Source organism: Urocitellus parryii, chromosome 9, assembly GCF_045843805.1.
Source record: "Urocitellus parryii isolate mUroPar1 chromosome 9, mUroPar1.hap1, whole genome shotgun sequence".
NCBI lineage: Eukaryota > Metazoa > Chordata > Mammalia > Rodentia > Sciuridae > Urocitellus > Urocitellus parryii.
This window is the reverse complement of record NC_135539.1, coordinates 116361532-116381477: the sequence shown is the minus strand read 5'-3', so window position 1 is coordinate 116381477 and position 19946 is coordinate 116361532. Positions and strand designations below refer to the sequence as shown.

At 46.0% G+C, this 19946-nt stretch overlaps 2 protein-coding genes across 3 annotated transcripts in view; one reads left to right on the top strand and one right to left on the bottom strand.

Moving 5' to 3' along the window:
• Positions 1–14441, bottom strand: part of Tnni1 (troponin I1, slow skeletal type) — a 112507-nt gene extending 98066 nt beyond the window's left edge. The window contains exon 1 of the mRNA XM_077802996.1: positions 14437–14441. The gene's annotated coding sequence lies outside the window, so the exon portion shown is untranslated. The remainder of the gene's footprint in view (positions 1–14436) is intronic.
• Nav1 (neuron navigator 1) overlaps positions 9489–19946 on the top strand; it is a 249895-nt gene continuing 239437 nt past the window's right edge. For both annotated transcript variants that reach the window (XM_077802994.1, XM_026397163.2), the window contains exon 1: positions 9489–9689. The gene's annotated coding sequence lies outside the window, so the exon portion shown is untranslated. The remainder of the gene's footprint in view (positions 9690–19946) is intronic.

Below are 19946 nucleotides of genomic sequence, written 5' to 3'. Positions count from 1 at the left end.
AAGACTACAATACCAATCCCTTGGGGAAGGAAAGGCATTAAAATCGTGATAATAAATCTTAGCCCCAGGTCTAAGAGGAAAGTGAGACCCTCAATAAATCAAGCTAAAACTTCACAAATGCTCTGCCTTGAAATAAGGGGAGAGGGAGAGAGATCAAATTATGATTGAAAAATATTGTGCTACTTGAGGGTAGTTTTTTTCTTTTTTCTTTTTCTTTTTTTTTTTCTTCCTTTTGTCCTCTAATGGTTGAGCTTGCAATGAAGTGTTACTAATGGCTTCCCAATTTAGTTTCAAGAGGATTGGCAGCAGGGCTTTCCAGGCCACAGAGGCTGAAGGGGACACGCTGTTAGTCTGTCTCACTCCTCCCAAAAACTCAGTCTGGGTTTTATTCTAATTTCTTCTTGGTCTCATCAAAAGAGCTCCAGATGAGGAGATTCTGAGCTGGGGCATATTTCTTTCTACCCCTCCCAGACGAATTGCACGGTTTTTCCAATACTCCATTCTCCCTGGGGCTCTCCCTGGTTGCCGCAGAGCCACAAGCGCCAGCAGGGGTCAGCAGTGTCCCGCACCTGGCGGCGAGCCGCCTGCCACATGTGCTGTTTCTCCTGGCGCTGCCAGAGCGGCCTGGGAATTGGAGAGCACCTTCCGACTGAGACCTTGGCATTGCTGAGCACGCAGCCTCAAGATTCCCTTCCCCGAACGTGGAGTGGGCGCATGCTCGGCAACAGCCCTGATGTGGGTGTGGGTGTACGATGCAGACATCAGCAATGCCAACTCACCATCTGGTTTTCTACCGGCAGGTTTTTATGTGCATTGGCACGTGCAACTTATTGTGTAGGTCCGGTTGTCAGACGCCGTGTGCCTTGGATCTGCCTTGGTAAAAATTTCCCACAGACTTGGGATTTCTGGGTTCCCCACCCTCCAGGCTCTCCGCGAAGGGCGTTTTGCTCTCTCGCCCTAGGAGCACTCTCAAGGATGCTGGGGGATGGAATTCTCGCGTGGTGGCCCAAGGTCAGCGACCAATGGATCCGCAGCCGATGCCTCTCAGGAAAAAGCCCTGCTCTGTTTCTAAACTCCTTCTCAGCCTGGCCTCTCCTAGCTCCAGTTCTTTTGGTCTCCTCTGGATCACATTGCGAGCCCCACAGCGCCCCCCACTGCCCAGGGTAGATCAGCCTGACTTGAAAACTTTGAAGGTCCCCAAGAGGGTCTGGAGGGCTGGAGACACCGGGTTCAGCATGTCCTGTCTTCGTTCTTGCTCCTCAATCTTCCCATCCACTACGGAGGTACGAGGGGCAGAACCCGTGAGACATGTACTGCTGGGAGCGAGGCTAGCCTGGAAGAGGATCTGTAGCTGAGACTCCCGGACCAAGGCTTTCCACCCTCGTTGCTGTGACAGGCAGATGTCCGCCTTTCCACCTGCCTTTGGAAAGGAGGACTTTGGCGAGGCCTGGGCACCTGGCCTGCTTCCCCAGGAGTAGAGTTACAGCAGCTGATCTAGGGAACAGGTGTGGGCTCTGGGTTACAGCTGCTGCTGAGCACATCTGTATTCACAAGGAGGAGGAGGGCAGCTGCAGCAGGGCCCATCAGTCACAGTTCTCAGAGCTGGGGGGAGGGTGTCCTGAAAAAGCTAAGCTGAGAGAAACTTGAGGAAACTGGGATCAGAGTTCACAGAGCACCTTTCTTCTGAAAATCCCAAAGGGAGGGCTCCTGACAAGGTTGCCCAGAGTCAGCCTGGCAGCCCCACCAACCTGGACTAGGAGGGTTGGTTTCTCTTCTCCCTGACTCCCCAGCCCTTGGGCTCCAGCCAGCTTCTCCTCCTTCCTGATTGGCTTAGCTTTGCAGGGTGGAACTCAGGATCCTGGCCCTCCCAGAAAGCAGGGAGGGAAGTGCTTGGAAGAAGGACTCTCTACACTTGCAAATGATTCTTGGCATGTAAGTTTCAAACTACAGAATCAATCGAAAGGAGAAGGGAATATTTGGAGATCCCAGACTGAGCTAGGCACTGATCTAAGACTTTACCTACATCATCTCATCAAATCCTCCTAGCAGCTCTGCCACACAAGCCTTGCCAGGCTTCTTTCTATTTCTCAGGGGAGAAAGTAAGGTTATAGATGCACAATTAAGATGTCACAAATTTGGAGCTTGGTTGCACCCCTGACTCCAAAGCCTGAACACTGTCCACTGGTCCACACTGCCTCTAGTTTCCCAGGCCTGATAAATCTGACCTCTGGGTCCCATTCTTTCCTGTGTATGGACACTCCCACCTAGTCCCACCTCATCCATCTGTGCTCACCTCTGCAGCCTATTTCATCTCCTTTGACAATTCATTTTTTTTTTTTTTTGTACTAAGGGTTGAACCCAGGGGTGCTTACTGCTGAGCCACATCTCCAGTCTTTTTTATATTTTACTTAGAGACAGGGTCTTGCTGAGTTGCTTAGGGTCTTGCTAAGTTGCTGAGGCTGGTTTTGAACTTGTGATCCTCCAGCCTCAGCCTCCAGAGTCACTGGGATTACAGGTATATGCCACCACGAACCTCAACAATTAGAGTCTTGACAGCTCCTTTGACAATTCCTGTCACCCTCCACCACCCCACTCAAGGGGACATACAAACTCTGAATTCTCATAGAACTAATACCCACACTCACTTTGCCCACTGCCTCTGGGCTCCTTCTTCCAATATTCCCTTCCTCTGTTCACACCTACCCTCATCAGGCCCTGAGCTTCCACCAATCTTCAGTGTCTGTGCTTCATGCCCTGTTTTTTTTTTTTTTTTTCTCCTCTCTCAAGATTTTTTTTTTCCCTGGGATTCTATCCTGGGATTCGAACTCAGGGCCTTGCACAGGCTAAGCAAGTGCTCTGCCACTGAGTCACAATCCCAAACCGAGCTGCTTCTCTTTTAGTGTTTTAAGAATATCTATTGATACAATTGTATTTGTAATTTATGTAATACATGAGTACAATCTCCATGTAATAAATAAACTCACAGAAAAAAATTAACAGCTCCCTAGATGACTTTCCCCAGAAGAGACAACTGCTATCAGCTTGGAGTGTCTTTACAGACTTTAAAAATGTGTTTATAAGCCAGGTGTGGTGGCACAGTCCTGTAATCCCAGCTTCTCAGAAAGCTGGAGCAAAGGATCGTAAATTCAAGGGCTGCCTGGACAACTTAGCAAGTCCAGCCTCAAAATAAAATTTTAAAAAGGGCTGAGGGTGTAGCTCAGAGGCAGAATGCTTCTGGGTTCAATCCCCTGCAAAACACATACACACACACACACACACACACAGAATCTAGCTTGGGCTCTGCTCTCTGTCTCCTAGGCAAAAATGGTTATATACTTTACAGGATCCAATGCAAACCAAAACTGTGAGATATTTTTTTTGTTTAAAATTATCAAGAATTTAAAGATTATCAGCACTAAACCAAGCAGAGAGCCCTTTTAAACACAGGGCACCACATGACTGCACAGATCACATGCCCATGATGTTGGCTGGCCCTGCCGGGACTCTACAGAGACCTGCTGACTGTTGCACTGGCTATATCCTGGATTCTTCGAGTCAATGCATCCCCTGTTCTGACAATGAACATTCCTGTCTCAGCCTCCACACTGGATCTTGTCCCCTGATTCTGCACCCAGCCTCATTCTCTGTTAACGCCAGACTGTTGGGCATTTCAACACGTGTAAACTCACAGGGTCCGTGCTCTGGAGGAACCCACAAAGATAAAAGTGTTGAACAATCACATTCCTATGCCTTGGGTGGAAAGTCTCTCTGGAGATAAGAAAGCACAGAAATATCAACCACAAGACCTGGGCCCAGTTACAAACCTTGCCCCTGGTTTTTCTGTGTGTCATTAATTGACAAGTTGTTGAACATGTTGGCACTTTAGTTTCATATCTGTTTGGAGAGGATGGGATTAGATAGTCTTTAAAACCACTCCCAGGGCTGGGGATGTGGCTCAAGCAGTAGCGCGCTCGCCTGGCATGCGTGCGGCCCAGGGTTCGATCCTCAGCACCACATACAAACAAAGATGTTGTGTCCGCGGAAAACTAAAAAAAATAAAAATAAATATTAAAATTCTCTCTCTCTCTCTCTCTCTCTCTCTCTCTCTCTCTCTCTCTCTCTGTTAAAAAACAAACAAACAACAAAAAAAAAAACCACTCCCAGCTGGGCATGACAGCACACACCTGTAATCCTGGCAACTCAGGAAGCTAAGGTAGGAGGATCGCAAGTTCAATGCCATGCTCAGCAACTTAATGAGGCCCTAAGAAGCAACTTAGAAAGACCCTGTCTCAAAATAAAAAATAAAAATGACTGGGGACATAGCTCAATGTAAAGCACCCTGGGTTAAACTCCCAAACCAAACAAAACCACTCCCAATTCTAAAAGTCTGTATTTAAATGATTCAGAGACTATAATAATAGTTTTGTCTTGTTGCAGTGCTGGGAATTGAACCCGGGACCTTATGCATGCTAGGCAATTAATCTACCACTGAGCCATATCCCCAGCCCTAACTAAGGTTTCTGAGCACTTACCATATACCATTTACAAGCTTATTTTATGCTCATAACATTTCTGTTAATCCCATTTTTCAGATGAGGAAAATTGAGACTCAGATTAAACCATAAGTGAGCAAACCTGGAAATGGTCTAAAACTTGCTTATGGTGATGACGGTACAACTTGGCAGATTTGCTACAGAGTTGTACATTTTATGATGTGTTAAAGTTGAGATATGTAAATTATGCTTCAATGAAGCTGTTGAAAAGAAATAAAGAAACCCACTGAATCCAGTAAATGATAGGGCCCTTTCCCACCATCCCATAATGCACTGGACTGTCATCCTCTGATAGTTTCTATGTATTGTCCTTGAGAGCAAAAGACTCAGAAGCCAGACTGCTCGGGTTCAAATCCAAGCTCTTGCACTTAACAGCTCTGAAACCCAAACAAGATACTTGACCTTAATTTCTTCACCATAAAATGATAATTATGGCCAGGCATGGAGGCGTGTGTCTGCAATCATGACTACTCAGGAGGCTGAGGCAGAAGAATTACTTGAGCCCAGGAATTTGAGACCAGCCTATACAACATAGACACTTCTCTCTTTAAAAATGTTTAATATCCTGGTGCAGTGGTGCATGCCTATAATCCCAGCGTGGCTCAGGAGGCTGAGGCAGGAGGATCACAAGTTCAAAGCCAACCTCAGCAAAGCAAGGCGATAAGCAACTCAGTGAGACCCTGTCTCTAAACAAAATGCAAAAATAGAGCTGGAGATGTGGCTCAGTGGTCAAGTGCCCCTGAGTTCAATCCCTGGCATTAAAAAAAAAAAAAGAAGTTTAATAAAAGACAAAAAAATGATACCTATGACATAGACTTCTTGTGAGGATTCAATATGTTAATATAGGTTAGAACTGCTGCTGAGGCACACTGGTGCTATATATGGACCATCATCTCTGGCTTTGCAGCCAGCTAGGTCTCTTAAAGGGGCCCGCTTCTCCCTGGCAACCCCGCCCCTGCTCTCCTGGCTCCTTAAAGAAACACTCCTCTTCGAAGTCCATCTTTGGAAAAACACTGTGCTGGCTCCCAGCTCATCTCACTTCCTGGTAACAGAGAAACTGCATCTTCCCGATAAGGAGTGACTCGTTCGCTCTGTAAAACACTCATTACAGAGCCAGCATTTCCCTAGGGACTCTTTCTCCTGGGTCTTCGTGAGCTTAAGCTGTCAATAGAGGGCCCTTCTTCAGCTCCCCCTACCCCAGGCCAGCTGTGAGGCCATAGTGGTTAAGGATGGAGTCACAGCTTTGCCCCCACCCCACTCCACCCCATGACACCAGCAGAGGAAGCCCCTTGCAGGCTAATTCCTCAACTAAAAATGACAAGGATAATGAATGGACAGTCAGATTTCTAGCGCTCAAAAATGGGCTGTCAAGCACAGAGCCCACCACTGGGGGGAGAGGGGGGACAATGCAAGGGACAGGAGCACTTGCACTTTGGTGAGATAATGGGAGCACTCTCCCATTATCTCACCAAATACTCATCACAGCCTCCTCTTAGGTGGCTATTGCTGCTCCCTGGGTATCAACACCCCCTTTTACCCACAAGCAAACTGAGGTACTTTAGCAAACAGCACAAGCAAAGCATGGAGTCAGGTCCTCTGCGGCCAGGCCCAGTGTTTTTCCACTGGCTTCAGAGGAGGAAGTCAGAAGCTCCTAGGACTCCACCTCAGGGTGCTAATGACCTTTATTAAATGCTCAAGAAAATCAAGCAATGTCCGATCTCCACATCCCTGCAAGGGCCTTACAAACTGCTCTGGCAGCCCTGAGCAAGAGTCAGGAGGGTCAAGACTGTCCCCCTGCCCTGCCCCGAGCCTGTGGACCACAAGGCACGTAGGAGTTATGATTCTGTTCACACTCCCCAAATCCCACGTCAGATAACTCAAGCTACAAAACAAATCAGCACTGGTCCACAGAGCTCAAGGTGGCAGAAAACAGGCAGAGACCCCAAATAAATCAGGCTATGACTGAAAAAGCATTTGTTGTGCTTCCCCGGGCTTCCAAAGCTCTCACTGTATCCAGGCCAGATCTGAGGCTATGTGGGTGACAACAGGCTTTCTGCACTGATATTTTAAAACCTATTTGTCACATTGACATTGACCTCTTGTTAATAATCTCCTGCCCTGAAGCAGGATTGGCTCTAAGTGGGGAAGAGGGAGCAGGGGAGCTGTGGAGCTTTTTTTAAATTTTTTTTTTAACCCCAGGGTGCTCTATCCTGAGCTCCAGCCCTTTTATTTTGAGACAGGGTCTCTCTAAATTGCCCAGACTAGCCTTGAACTTGCAATCCTCCTGCCTCAGCTTCCTGAGTTGCTGTGATTACAGGCAAGCACCATCATGTCCAGTAAGCTGTTAGGTTTGAAGATCCCTCAGTAAGGTCACCTTCTCTGATGGGGGTGGGGTGGGGCACAGTGATCATACCAAAGATCCCCTGCAGGGAGCCTAAGTCCCTCTCTGTCCATTACTTTCCAACCATTTCACTCTCCAGCTGTCTTTTGGCTCGCCCCTCCCTCCCCTCCTTGCCTTTACCTCTTATTGATTTTCATATTTAAGGAAAATCCATTTGCTTGATTCAGAGCAACTGAGTCATCAGTGTTCAGATGAAAACCACTCATTAGGTAGGCACTTGGCAGAGGCCACTAAGAGATGGGCGGAGAACCAGTTTCTTACCCAAATATCCCTCCATACATACTAATTTCTGTCTTCTCTTCTCTGTCACTTTGTCCCAGCCACCTTCTCTGTAGCCTTCATATCCTCTACTAATCATTCCAACCAGACTGGCCCCCTCACTCCCACCCTCCCCCAAACCATCCACTTGTTTGCCACAAGTTCACTGCTAGAAGTCTGTGATTGGGACATTTAGAGCAGAGCAAGGGAGGACTTGTACATGACTCACTCATGCATTGGAGAGAAATATTGATCCTATGCACAAATGGAAGAGACTTAACCCTTAGTTACGTTAGAGCTATGGCCTTCTTTTCCACCCTGAGTAGTACCCAAGGAAAGGCATCAGGCCAGAATTACCAGTGTGGAGGGATGGGGTCCTCATGCAGCCTTACAATGGATAGGTACAATTCCGTCTCGATGCACATTTGCATGCCTCCTGCATGGTCTCTTGTCCCTGGGCCTAGAAGGGCCAAGAAACTCAGCCAGACCCATCCTTGAACACTTGAGAAAAGGACAGGACTTCTTGTAAAGGACCGGATTTCTTATTTATGCTAAGGGGACTGTGAAAAGCAAGAAAAGACTGCAACTAGCACATCATTGAATGTTAAATTGGATGCAAGTTTGTAGACTTGGAGATCAAAATAATAGCCAGTGTTTACTAAGTAAAAACTATGTGTCAGGCACTATTTTAAGTGTTTCATCTATAATACTTCATTTTATCCTTCCAGCAAACTTTTAAGACAGGAACTATTTTTATCCTATCTTACAGATGAAGAATCTGAGGATGTCAGAAGTTAAAGAATTTGTTCAAGTTTCTATGGCTAATAAGCAGTAGGCCCATGCAATCTGCATTAAAAATCCCCACTTTTGGGCTGGGTTTGTAGCTCAGTGATAGTTTTTCTAGCATGTTCAATTCTCAGCACCACATATAAAGAAATAAATAGATAGATAAATAAATAAATAAATAGATGTCCATGAACAACTCTTAAAAATATTTTTTAAAAAATCCTCACTTTTAACCACTTATACACAGGGTAAGAGGCTCATCTCAGCTGTCACTCTACATTCCCCTCACACTGCCAAAAGACAATTCATTCTTTTCTATGATGAACCAGGAATGTCTTGAATGTCACTGTTCCTTGTCTAGTGGTCCCTATCTCCCCCTTATGTCCATGGCTACTATGCTGATTCGGTAACCAGGACTCAGGAGCTTTAATCCTGACTCTGCTCCCACTGACTGATTTGGCAGCAAAGAGCTCTGTGACCTCCTAGGGAGTAAGTATTTTGCTTTCCTCCAACCTCCCTATAAATCAGCTCTGGTGTTTGTTGGGGAAGTGTCTGATCACTAGGTCCTTGGCCCCAGTTACTTCCTTTCTCCCATATAGATCAAAACCTACTCCAGGAGCACATGCCATCTGATTTCCTCCTTCCTTCTGACCTCAGAGCCTGGAAGCCCCCAGAGCAGAAGAAGCGGTAGCCTCCTGGCCCTACGGACTAGTTGTGCCAGGCTCAGCTGAATGCACTTTATACACTCTTCTCAGGTCCTGTCATTTCCTCTCCCCTCTTCCCCTTTTCCCAAGTCCCAGAAAGAAGGAGGGGCTGCGACAAGGTCTGGAAGGTGGGGGAAAGTCAGTTATTTGTTTTGCACCCCAAAGTCCCGTCTCAGACAGTATGACTTTTAGAGGTGCACAGAGAGGGAGGAAAGGGGTGGCCGGAGTCGGATGCGGGGTAGGGATGTTCAATGGTCCATCTGTGTCCCCTTCTCTGAAAAATCCGCAAAACCAAAGGCAGCCGGGGGACGTGTGTGGGGGAGGAAGGGACCTCGGCCTGGAAGTGGTGGTGGCGGGTTCCTGGGCAAAGGAAAAGCTCAATTGTGCAAAGGCTTCCTGTCCTGACAGCTCGCAGCCCCAGCCCCGCCACCCAGCAGCCGCTTTTCTGCGGCGGGCTGGGGAGGCGGGGCGGGAAGGCGAAGGCAGGAAAGGGTTACGGGAATAGCTTTCCAATGACAAAGTCTGGAAGGGACCCATGCCTCCGCCCCTCTGCGGGTTAAACTGGCACAGTGCAGAAGCGGAAAGCGAGGGCGATCCGGAGCCAAGCCTCCCCTGCCGCCCGCCCCCCGGCCCGGGCACTCCCCTCCCGGGGCCCGCGGTGGAGGCAGCCGGCGTGTGCCTGGGGCAGCGGGTCACGAGGCTCCGCCCCCGACCGCCTGGCCCGGGGGGACGGCACTTTGTTCAGGATGCCGCCTCCTCCTCATTGTGGGGCCGGGGCCCGAGGCGGCCCTAGTGCGAGGCCCGAGGCCGGATCGCGCTGCGCCGGCTGAGTCTGGTGAGAGGGGCCCACCCGGGTCGCCGAGCCCCCAGAAAAGTTTCTGTGCGCGAGGAGAGGACGCCCGGACCGGCGCTGCTAGGAGATGCGCGACTCTGCGCTGCGGTGGTGGCGGCGGCGTGGACCCCAAGCCCCGGAGGACAGGCGCACCGGTAAGTGACCCGTGCGGGGCGGGAGCCGGGCGGAGGGTCTGACGCTCCGCACTTTGCGCGGCTTGGCTGGCGGGTCCTGCGGGGCCCCGAGCCAGCCTCCAGAGTGGGGAGCCTGGTGCCAGAGGGGTGCTGTGGGCTGGGCTCGGGAGACGCTTTGGAATAACAACGCAGATGCTAGCAGCTTGTTTGGAAGGTGTGTCCCCAGACGTCGCTCCCCGACTGTGCCGCTGACTCTGGGGGTCGGCTCTCCAGGGCTACCCAACTCCAATCCTTCTGATCCCAGGTTCCCTTTCTGTGAAATATCTGGGATTTAAAGTGCGTTGCGTTCCTAAAACCCGAGGCACCAAGCGCTGTGTTTCTCTCTCTCTCTCTCTCTCTCTCTCTCTCTCTCTCTCTCTCACACACACACACACACACACACACACACACACACACACACCAGTAACCCACACTTCCCTTGTTTTGAAGAGCTTAGTTAACTCTTCTCCCAACCCAACAGGAGCCTGCAGAATAGCTGGGACAGGTGACCTTGCAAGGCCCCCAGGATGCGCTTCTTAGTCTCTCTGAAGCTGTCTTTTCTGGCGCCAATCCAGAGAGTTTGGGAGCAGAAAAGTGCTCCCGGAGGATATGAGAGGGAAGAAAAGGGAGAGGTTGGGTGAACATCAGGTGAGACGCTCATCCGAGGGTGTCCGGTGCCTGGTCCTTATGGTCCCTTCAAATCCTCAGAACCTGGCAAAACTGATCATAGGATTGAGCCCCAGCCACATCAGAGGGGGCAGAGAAGAGACAGGAGCTGGGGAGGACATGAGCAGTGGGTGGCCAGGGGTAGTGAGCTAGGGTGACATCCACCCAGCAGAGAGGGTTCCTTGTGCCCAGAGCCCAACACAGGAAAATCAGCTGGTGAGTCAATGGGACTTTGTTAGGATAGTCACAGGGCGCAGCTGGCGCCGGCTTAAGGGAAGCGCTGGATCGCCCCTTGATAACATGCTGTTTATCTGGCTTCCTGTTTCAGCCATTGGGATACCATTGGCTCGTTCAAATTCAATGCTGAGACCCTGTGGCCAGTAAGCTCTGCAAAAGCAGTGAGCTTGCCAGGGTTTTCATCTCGGGGGCTATCTTTTTTCTAGCCTCCCCTCAATTTAGGTCCCTACAACTCACTTATGAACGGGCAGGAGGGCTTCAACAAGGAACGCCCTCCCCAAGAAGGTGGAGTTGTCACTCTGGAGACATTGGCTTATTGGGGACCAAAGATACCCAGTGACTCCAGCTTGCTTATGATTATTTTTATCTTGCTTTGAATTTTGGTTGGTACTCTTTGGGTTTACCCTGGGAAGGTTGTGGAGGGAGTGGCTGTAACTTTGGGCTTCCTCTTTTGAGATGAGCTTTATACTGGTACATGGTTTCACTGCTGGATTCAGTTTGTAGTTCTGTATCTGGCTACATTGCCAACTCTCTGGATGATCAGAGTGCCAATAATTCCTCACCTTTCTGCTCTGGTTTTCATTTTTGTAAAATTGAACCAGAGAATATAGCTACTGCTGGAAGAATAAGATTTTTCAAATTTGTGCTCCAGCCTCTAGGGTCCATTTCCTGAACTTTCCAGGTACTAGTACATATCATAAATAGATAGCAGCCCTTAATCTGAACTCTTCCAGAAATTTATCTGAATTCCCTTGGAGCAAGTCTCACATTCTGCTTTGCATTTTAGACATTTGGGTATTTGTGCACATGCCTGACTTCTCTGTGAATGTCTTCCAACCAAATACCCTTTCTGACCCTCTGCAACCCCCAGTACACAGTAGGCACCTTATAAAAACATTTGCTGAATTGATAAAATTGGGAGGGGAATCTAAGTACCACAGAGGTCTCCTATCTCACTCAAGTGCCCATTTATTCATCTTTGGGAGTTATTTGATATGCCCCCTCATGGTCCCCCATCCCCTCAACTAAAACAAGCAAAAAAATCATGGCCCACGATGAGGCTGATTTCTGAGGCCCAGCTGTCCTGGTGAGCCTTGGCTTGGGAAAACTGAAAGTGGAGATATGCTGTTTGTCCTTCCCTGGCCTCATCTACTCCCCGCACCCAAGTCTTTGTGAGCCTTCCCTATTGACTCAGCTTTTAGTTCAGTAGAAAAGAGTGGCCTGCAGTAGAAAAAGTTCCTGCCCATCTTTTCAAATGTGTATCTCTTTTCATTTCAATGTCATTTTCAATCAATGTCACTTCCCCCTTCTTTCAAAATTCTCTTGATTCCTAAAGAATATGTTTTTGAACAACTAGAATGTTAAAGTCAAAAGGATCTCAGCCTCTCCCAGCTGTGGTCCTCCCCTTCTTCCCTTCACAGACAAGAATCAGGGCCTCCTAAAGGAAGGGATGGGCTCCTGGCCACACAGCTGTGGCGCTGCCGAGGACAGCCTAGAGCACAGGTCTTCTGGCTCCCTGACCAGAGTTTATTCTCTTCTAGCAAATTTCTTCCTTGTACTCAGAATTTTTCTGCCTCCAGCGTTTCCATCCACAGATCTGAGGAGATGTTACTGAGCTGTTAGAGAGAGGAACAGAAACAGCAAGGGGTACAAAGAGCTATCATTATGATGGAACCACCTACCAGCTTTCAGTCTCCAGAACACAGAGATCTGAGAAATGTGGCAATACTTGGCAAGCCCTTCCTCTTTCTGACCCCTAGTGTGTGTGGGTAAGACACACACACAATAATTAAAAACACTTTTAGTTCCTTCTTCGATTAAACAAAGAAAAAGAAAAACATCAACTTTTCAAGTGATAAAAAAAAAAAACAAAACCACTTTTCTCAGTGAACAGTTTCCTGGGCCTAATCTGTTCCCTCCACCTCCTAGGAAGACTGACTCAGACTTGATTTCCTCCAGGGGGCCTGGGATTTTGCTTCCCTGCCTTCCTAAGGGAGGCAGGATGGCTGAGACCCAGCCTACGCTCATCAGGCCACGGATGAGGTTCAACTTCTTACGCATGTCCTATGCAGTCTGCGTTACCAGCCTCATCAAATCTATTTGCTCTACTTAATTTTAATATGAGATGCACTAATATGCATGAAAAATTAAAGGCGCTGATGCATATGCCTCCACAAAGCACCGTTAATAACAAGATGTTTCCACTTCAAAGGAAGACAAGACTCTTCTGATGTCCAATCCTCAGATACTCTGAAAGCTTTCCAAAATGGAATTGTTCTGAATTTCCTTTTTGGATTCTCCATTGCTGGGGTATAGATTCCCAAATGATTTTTGGATGTTGATCTTGTTCCCTGCTGAATTTGTTTATTACCTTGAGAAGATTTTTTGTATGTGGATTATTTGGGATTTCCTATATATGGGATCAGGTCAATTATGAATAGAGATAGTTTTACTTCTTCCTTTCTAATTTAGATTCTCTTTATTTTTCTAGTTCCCAGCCTAATTGCTCTGGCTAGAACTTTCAGTACAGTGTTGAGTAGCAGCAGTGAAAGCCAGCCTGCCCCTCTTGTTCCCCATCTTAGTGGGAAAGATTGAAATCGTCTTTCTCCATTGCGTGTGATATTAGCTGTGGGTTTCTCATAGATGCCCTTTATCATATTGAGGAAATTCCTTTCTATTTCTAGTTTTCTAAGTGTTTCTATAGTGAAAGGATGTTGGATTTTGTCAAATGCTTTTTCCTACATCACTTGAAATAATCATGTGGTTAGCTTTTTTCCTTAATTTTGTTAATGTGATTATTTTTGTTAATTGATTATTTTTCTTATGTTGAACCACCCTTGCATTCCTGGGATAAATTCCTCTGAAAGATAGTTTTTGTATTTTGTTCTTTCTTTTTCTTTTTCTTTTTTTTAATCTTCAAAGTTTCATGTCACCAAAGCAATAGTAAAGCATCAACCTTCAGTGGGATGAGTTGATGCATGTAATTACATTTTTCTGTATAATTATTATCCTTGAAACATTTAAAATCTTTATGTTGTGGTAAAATGCATATATAACATAGAATTTGCTGTTTTAAATGCTTTTAAGGGTACTGATGTTCAGTGACATTAAATATGTTCTCATTGTTGTGGAATCATCACCACCAACTATCTCCAGAATGTCTTAAATCTTTCCAAATTAGACCTTGTATCCATTATAGAATTACTCCCCGTCCCTCCCCCCAGTCCCTAGCAGCCACCATTCTACCTCCTGTCTATAAATTTGCAAACACTTTGTAATACCTAGAAAGGTCAAGGCTTCAAGAATTACAGGGTTAAAGAGCCTTAGCTTCTGGTCTCCCAAACAATCTCCCAACAAGTCCCCCAGCCAGGATGAGACTGGTGCAGTTTCTGGTCATCTGGTCATCTTAGTTTCTGGTCATCGGTCATCGTGAGGCTCAGAGAGCACAACAAAAGGGCCTCAGGGGGAATTCCATTTCCTCTAGCTCAGTGCTTCTCCATCTTGTTTGAGAAATAGCCGTACCTGGGGAGTTTTTAAGCCTTTCTGATTCCTGGGCCCATCCCCAGAGATACAGCTTCATTTGGTTTAGAATGCAGCTCCTGTAGCTGTCGTTAAAAAAAAAAAAAAAAAAAAAAAAATCTCCCTTGGTAATGCTGATGCGCTGTGAGGGTTAGAAACACTCCATGGTTGAGCTGATTTATTCCCTGGACCCCTTGACTGGTCACAGCTTTTAGTGATGCAACTCCCTCCCCATCTGGTCAGTAATACTGACCCACTTTACATCCCTTCCCTGATTTTAAAATCCATTTGTAAATAGAGTAAATGGCAACTTCCGGAGAATTTAACTTTCAGAGTTGGAAAGGACTCCTCTCCTCCTTCTCCCCTCCCCTTCCAGGGGCATGCAGCTCAGCTACATCTGTTGCTGGGGACTCTTAACAGTGTGTTGAAATCATTTTATTCCCTATTTGGACAGTTCTTTCAGAGTTTCTCTTGTATTAATCTGCCATGGGTGTAACTTCCACCCATTGGTGAAAGACACCAAAAGATTAGTGGGCTTCACCAAAATGCATTCCCAAATAAAGTGGGGGATGTGCAGAACAAGCCGGGCAGAACAAGTGTAATTGCCTTCAAAATGTCAGTCTTTCACTGTTTGGAAACAGCTGTCACACATCTGACCCCATCTCTTCCTCCTTGGTCTCAACAGCCCGGTTTCCTTCAGATAGTCCTTGATATGTTATCATAGACTTCAAGGGAAGATGTGTGATACACTAGCAAGATTTTGAATCATGAAATGAGTCAGACTTGGAGTCAAGTTTCAAATCTTGACCTCCCATGTAAAGTCTAGTACATTCTGAGTATTAGCCAAACATTGGCAATTAAGTTATATACCTTCCACATTAGCATTATTGCTGCTGTCAGTGTGACCTTAGGCAGTTTAGGAAAACTCTTAGAGACTCAGCTTCTTCCCCAGGAAAAGTGAAACAAAAAAATGCCTTTTCTCATAGGACAGTGGTTCCCTACTTGCCTGATCTTGATCCCCACACCACACTGATTCCAAAAATATTGCAAGTTTGGGAAATTCAGTCAGAGTATGATTGCATGAATCAAGTGAGATTGTGAAAGACCTGACCTGGTCCCTGGGATGCTAAAGGTATATGCTTAATCAATGCCAGACGTTTCCTCTCTCTTGTCATCCTAACAACAAACAGTTTATCTCCACATGTGTGCAGAAGTGCCACACTCCAGTTCTGAGCTCCCTGGCACAGATTATCCACAGGCAGATCACCTAGAATCAGTTAAGCAAAGCAGATTTTTGTTTTCCATTTGTAGATTGAAAACCCGAGAACTGTCTGGGGAGGGTTAAATGAAGGCTGAAAGGAATGAATCTGACTATATCATTTACCTTTCACCACTGGTTTTCGAGTCATTCCACTTCGTTTTTGGTGTTATCTATATTTTTTTTTGTAGACTTCAAACATAGGTCCTCAATAAATTATTACTAAAGTCAATTTCCAGTGCTCTTTCCCAGCTCATTGGTGCAGATAATTAAGTAGACTGAAAAGGAGTTACTGGTTCCGGGCAGTGCCAAGACACCAACTGTTCTCTTCCTGCTTGCCTTGAACAAAGGAGAGACAGCTGATGAGACACACGGTTAAGGAGCCGCTGCCAGGACCCCAACTCAGCAGCTGCCTGCCTTGCCTTGTCTTGTGATTCTATAAGGACATGGGGCTCTCCCTCTCCCAAGCTTCAGAGGGGCTCAGTTTCACAAGGCGATCCACACTGCCATGTGTGAATGTCGGCCCCCAGACCTTGGTGCCATCCATTGCCACCTGGGCACCATCAGCTTTACCCAGGAGCTTTAAGAGGGCATCAGCAAGCCGAGCACTATGGCGGCATACCGTTATACCAGACTTGAAAGGCTGAGACAGGAAGATTGAAAGTTCAAGGCCAGCTGTAGGAACTTAGCAAAGCCCTTAACAACTTCCCGAGAACCTGACTCAAAATAAAAAGGACTGGGGATGTGGCTCAGTGGTTAAGCGCCCCTGGGTTTAAACCCCAGTATCAAAAAAGAAAGAAAGAAAGAAAGGCATCAGCAAATCACACCTGTGCCTCCCTGGGAGGAGTTTGGAAGCTGCTTCGTCAGTGCTCACACCCAATGTCCAGGGACAGTGAGTGAGCAGATAAGGTGCTTTCCAGTGTTGCAAGTTTCCCTCCACAAGGTTTTATTTTGAAAGCTATCAAATCAGTAGAAAAGGTGAAAAGACTACTACAATGAATATCTTGATCCACTGATTGTTAACATTTGACTCTACTGCTGACTCTCTTTAAAGCACAGTATAGCAAGACATTAGTGAATCTAGACATTCATTATCTCTATATAGGCCTACAGATGATAAAACTTTTTATTCTGAACCATTTGAAAATAATTTCTTTTTTGTTGTTGTTTTTTAAATATTTATTCTTAAGTTTTAGGGGGACACATATCTTTATTTTATATTTATGTGGTACTGAGGATCGAACCCAGTGCCTCGTGCATGCTAGGCACAACCCCAGCCCTGAAAATAATTTCTTGACATCATGACATTCAACCTCTAAATACGTATGCACCTATTTCCTAAAAACAAGGACAATTCTCCTATATACCCCCCCTTTTTTTAGAGAAAGAGAGAGAGAGAGAGAGAGAGAGAGAGAGAGAGAGAGAGAGAATTTTTTAATATTTATTTTTTAGTTTTCGGCGGACACAACATCTTTGTTGGTATGTGGTGCTGAGGATCGAACCCGGGCCGCAAGCATGCCAGGCAAGCAGGCTACCGCTTGAGCCACATCCCCAGCCCCTCCTATGTACCCTTAATACCTTAATTGCACCCAGTAAAATTGGATTTAAGAGAATTGTTTAATATGTAGGCCATACTCAAATTCCCCAGTTGTTTTCTAAGTCCCCTTTAAAGAGGGCTATGAAAATTTTTTTACTTTTATTTTTTTTGGTACCAGGGATTGAATCCAAGGACACTCAACCACTGAGCCACATCCCCTCTCCACTTTTTAAATTTTAAATTAGGGTCTCACTAAGTGGCTGAGGCTGGCTTTTAACTCACAATCCTCCTGCCTTGACCTCCTCAGTCATTAGGTTTATAGGCATGCGCCTCTGCCCAGATGCTATGCACTTCTTAATCCATATCCTTCTGTGTTGAGGATTGAAGTTATCTTTCCTAGAAAGAAGGAAATAAGATCCTGATCATCCCTTAAATTGTGATAGTTATGCACTGAATGAAAAATAAATAAATGAATAAACAAACAAATAAATAAAATTAAAATTAATGCACTTTATTTATTTATTTTTGAGATGCAGGCTCACTGTGTTGCCCAGGCTGGTTTCGAACTTCTGGGCTCAAGTGATTCTCCTGCTTCTGTCTCTTTGAGTATCTGGAACTGCAGGCAAGCAGCACCGTACCAAGCTGAGAAGCACTTTAATTTATATCATCTATTTATATCTTTATGATAACTGAGATAGGTGCTCGTATTCTCTCCATTTTACGAGTGAGAAATCAGTTTGGAAAGTTATATAAATTGCCCAAATAGTATGAGCCATCATTACTGTTCATTCTGTGTGTCATGTTATAAATATAGAAAAATAAGATATTCTATTTGTGAAAAGCCGGCTGTCATTCACATTTCTTACCCTCTTCACCAGGTCTGATGAGGTGTAAGGACATGCTATGGTTTCCGCATTTCACAGATGAGGAAAGTGAGATTGAGACCCTCTGAGGCTAGGATTAAACAACATCTACATAGTCGAGATCACATAAAAATGACATTTACTGGGAATCAATGAGCAAAGCTCCTTATGCTCCATTGCAGTGGGTGGGCTGACTGAAGGTAGGAGAGGAGGAGGAAGAGTAGGGCCTCCAACACCCTCATCTCACCCAGAGGACTTCAGGAGTTTGTCAAGTGTCATGAAACAAGAAACCAAATTCTAAAATTCAAAGTACAATAAATAGGGGCTGGGGTTGTGGCTCAGTGGTAGAGCGCTTGCGTAGCATGTGTGAGGCACTGGGTTCGATTCTCAGTACCACATATAAATAAATAAATAAAATAAAGGTCCATCAACAACTGATAAATTTTTTTTAAAAGTACAATAAATAAATAGATAGATAGATAAAGGAACTAAAATCAAATACCTGAAGGACAGGAGAGTGAGAGCTGTATTTGGTGTAAGTGGTCTATCCTCATCTATTTTAAAGGCAATGACGGTGATTGTCATTGACAGAGGTGTCAAAACAGGGAGGAGAGCTATTAGTGTGTTATCTAGGGTTTGGGTGGGACAGAAAGTGTTGCTTATTATCCTAACACCTTCTGTACCTTCCGGTGGGACCACCCATAATAGCCATGACAGTGGTAGGCTTTGAATTCAATATCCTGGTTTCTAGGCACAGACAGGGGAGCAGGACCCAAGGCCCGGCCTGGGGAAGCTTCCCTGAAATGTTGAGCTGGGTCAGAGAGGGTGCCAGACCCCTGGGGGTGCCATAGCTCTCACCGCCCCCACCCCGCAGAGAGCCAAAAACAAGTATGCCCAGCGAGATGCAGCCGCACCCCAATGGCCCATATTCAGAGTTCATGTTTTAGTTGGAACATGTTTGAAGGATTTGTATAATTTCACTTTTTAAAAGTATTTGGAAAGTTGGTTGTGGGGAAGCATGCCTATAATCCCTGTTATTCAGGAGGCTGACAGTGGAGGATTACAAATTCCAGGCAGGAAATGTAGCTCAGTAGTAGACACCTCTAGGCTCAATCCCTAGTACTGAAAAAAAAAGTATTTGGATATCAACAATTCCTTGTCCGTGGGCCTTCTTTCTGGGAACAGGTGGGACAGCTGGTAGGCGCAGGTGTAGGTCCTGAGGTGCATCTGGGTGAGCGTTTGAGACCCACACCACTCAGGGTCCAGGTCATAGCCTGACCCTGAGGACAGAGCAAACCTCGATTGACATCCCCTGACCCAATCCCACCCTGCTGTCATCGGCTGTCCTCAGGCTTCACTGCAGAAGTCCCTCGCTAATGTGTGATCTAAGCCCAGGGACTCCCTGGCCAGCACCCCACTTGCTTATCACAGCAGCCTTGTGATCTGGTCAGGACAAGGATTTCCGTTTCTACTGATGGTGAAAACAGGACTCAGAGAGGCTACATGACTGGCCCAAAGGGGCATAGCTTCAGGGAATCAAGTGGGGAACTTAGGTCCTCTGACTCCTGCTCTTTGTCCTTTCCAATACGCTCCAGGGTCTGGATGGCAGAGGTGGGCAGCATCCTTAATGGGCGATGGAACTTAACCACAGACATTATGTCTGTTATACTAATGCAGAAATCATTAGGTTTTTATTATTAATTTTGCTATTGAATTTATCTTACAAGTCCTTAAGATTTACTTTGACTTATTATTTATTATTATTTGGTATCAGGGATTGAACTTAAGGGCATTCAACCACTGAGCCACATCCTCAGCCCTACTTTGTATTTTATTTAGAGACAGAATCTCACTGAGTTGCTTAGCACCTTGATTTTGCTGAGGCTGGCTTTGAACTTGCAATCCTCCTGCCTCAACCTCCCAAGTTGCTGGGATTTTAGGCATGTGCCACCATGTCCAGCTTTAATTTATTATTATTATATGGGAGAGAGTGCTGGGGATCAAACCCAGGGCTTTAAACATGCTAAGCATGTGCTATATCACTGAGCCACACCCTTACCCCCAAATTTATTTTATTTTATTTTATTTTATTTTAAATTTTTTTTAAGAGAGAGTGAGAGAGGAGAGAGAGAATTTTTAATATTTATTGTTTAGTTCTC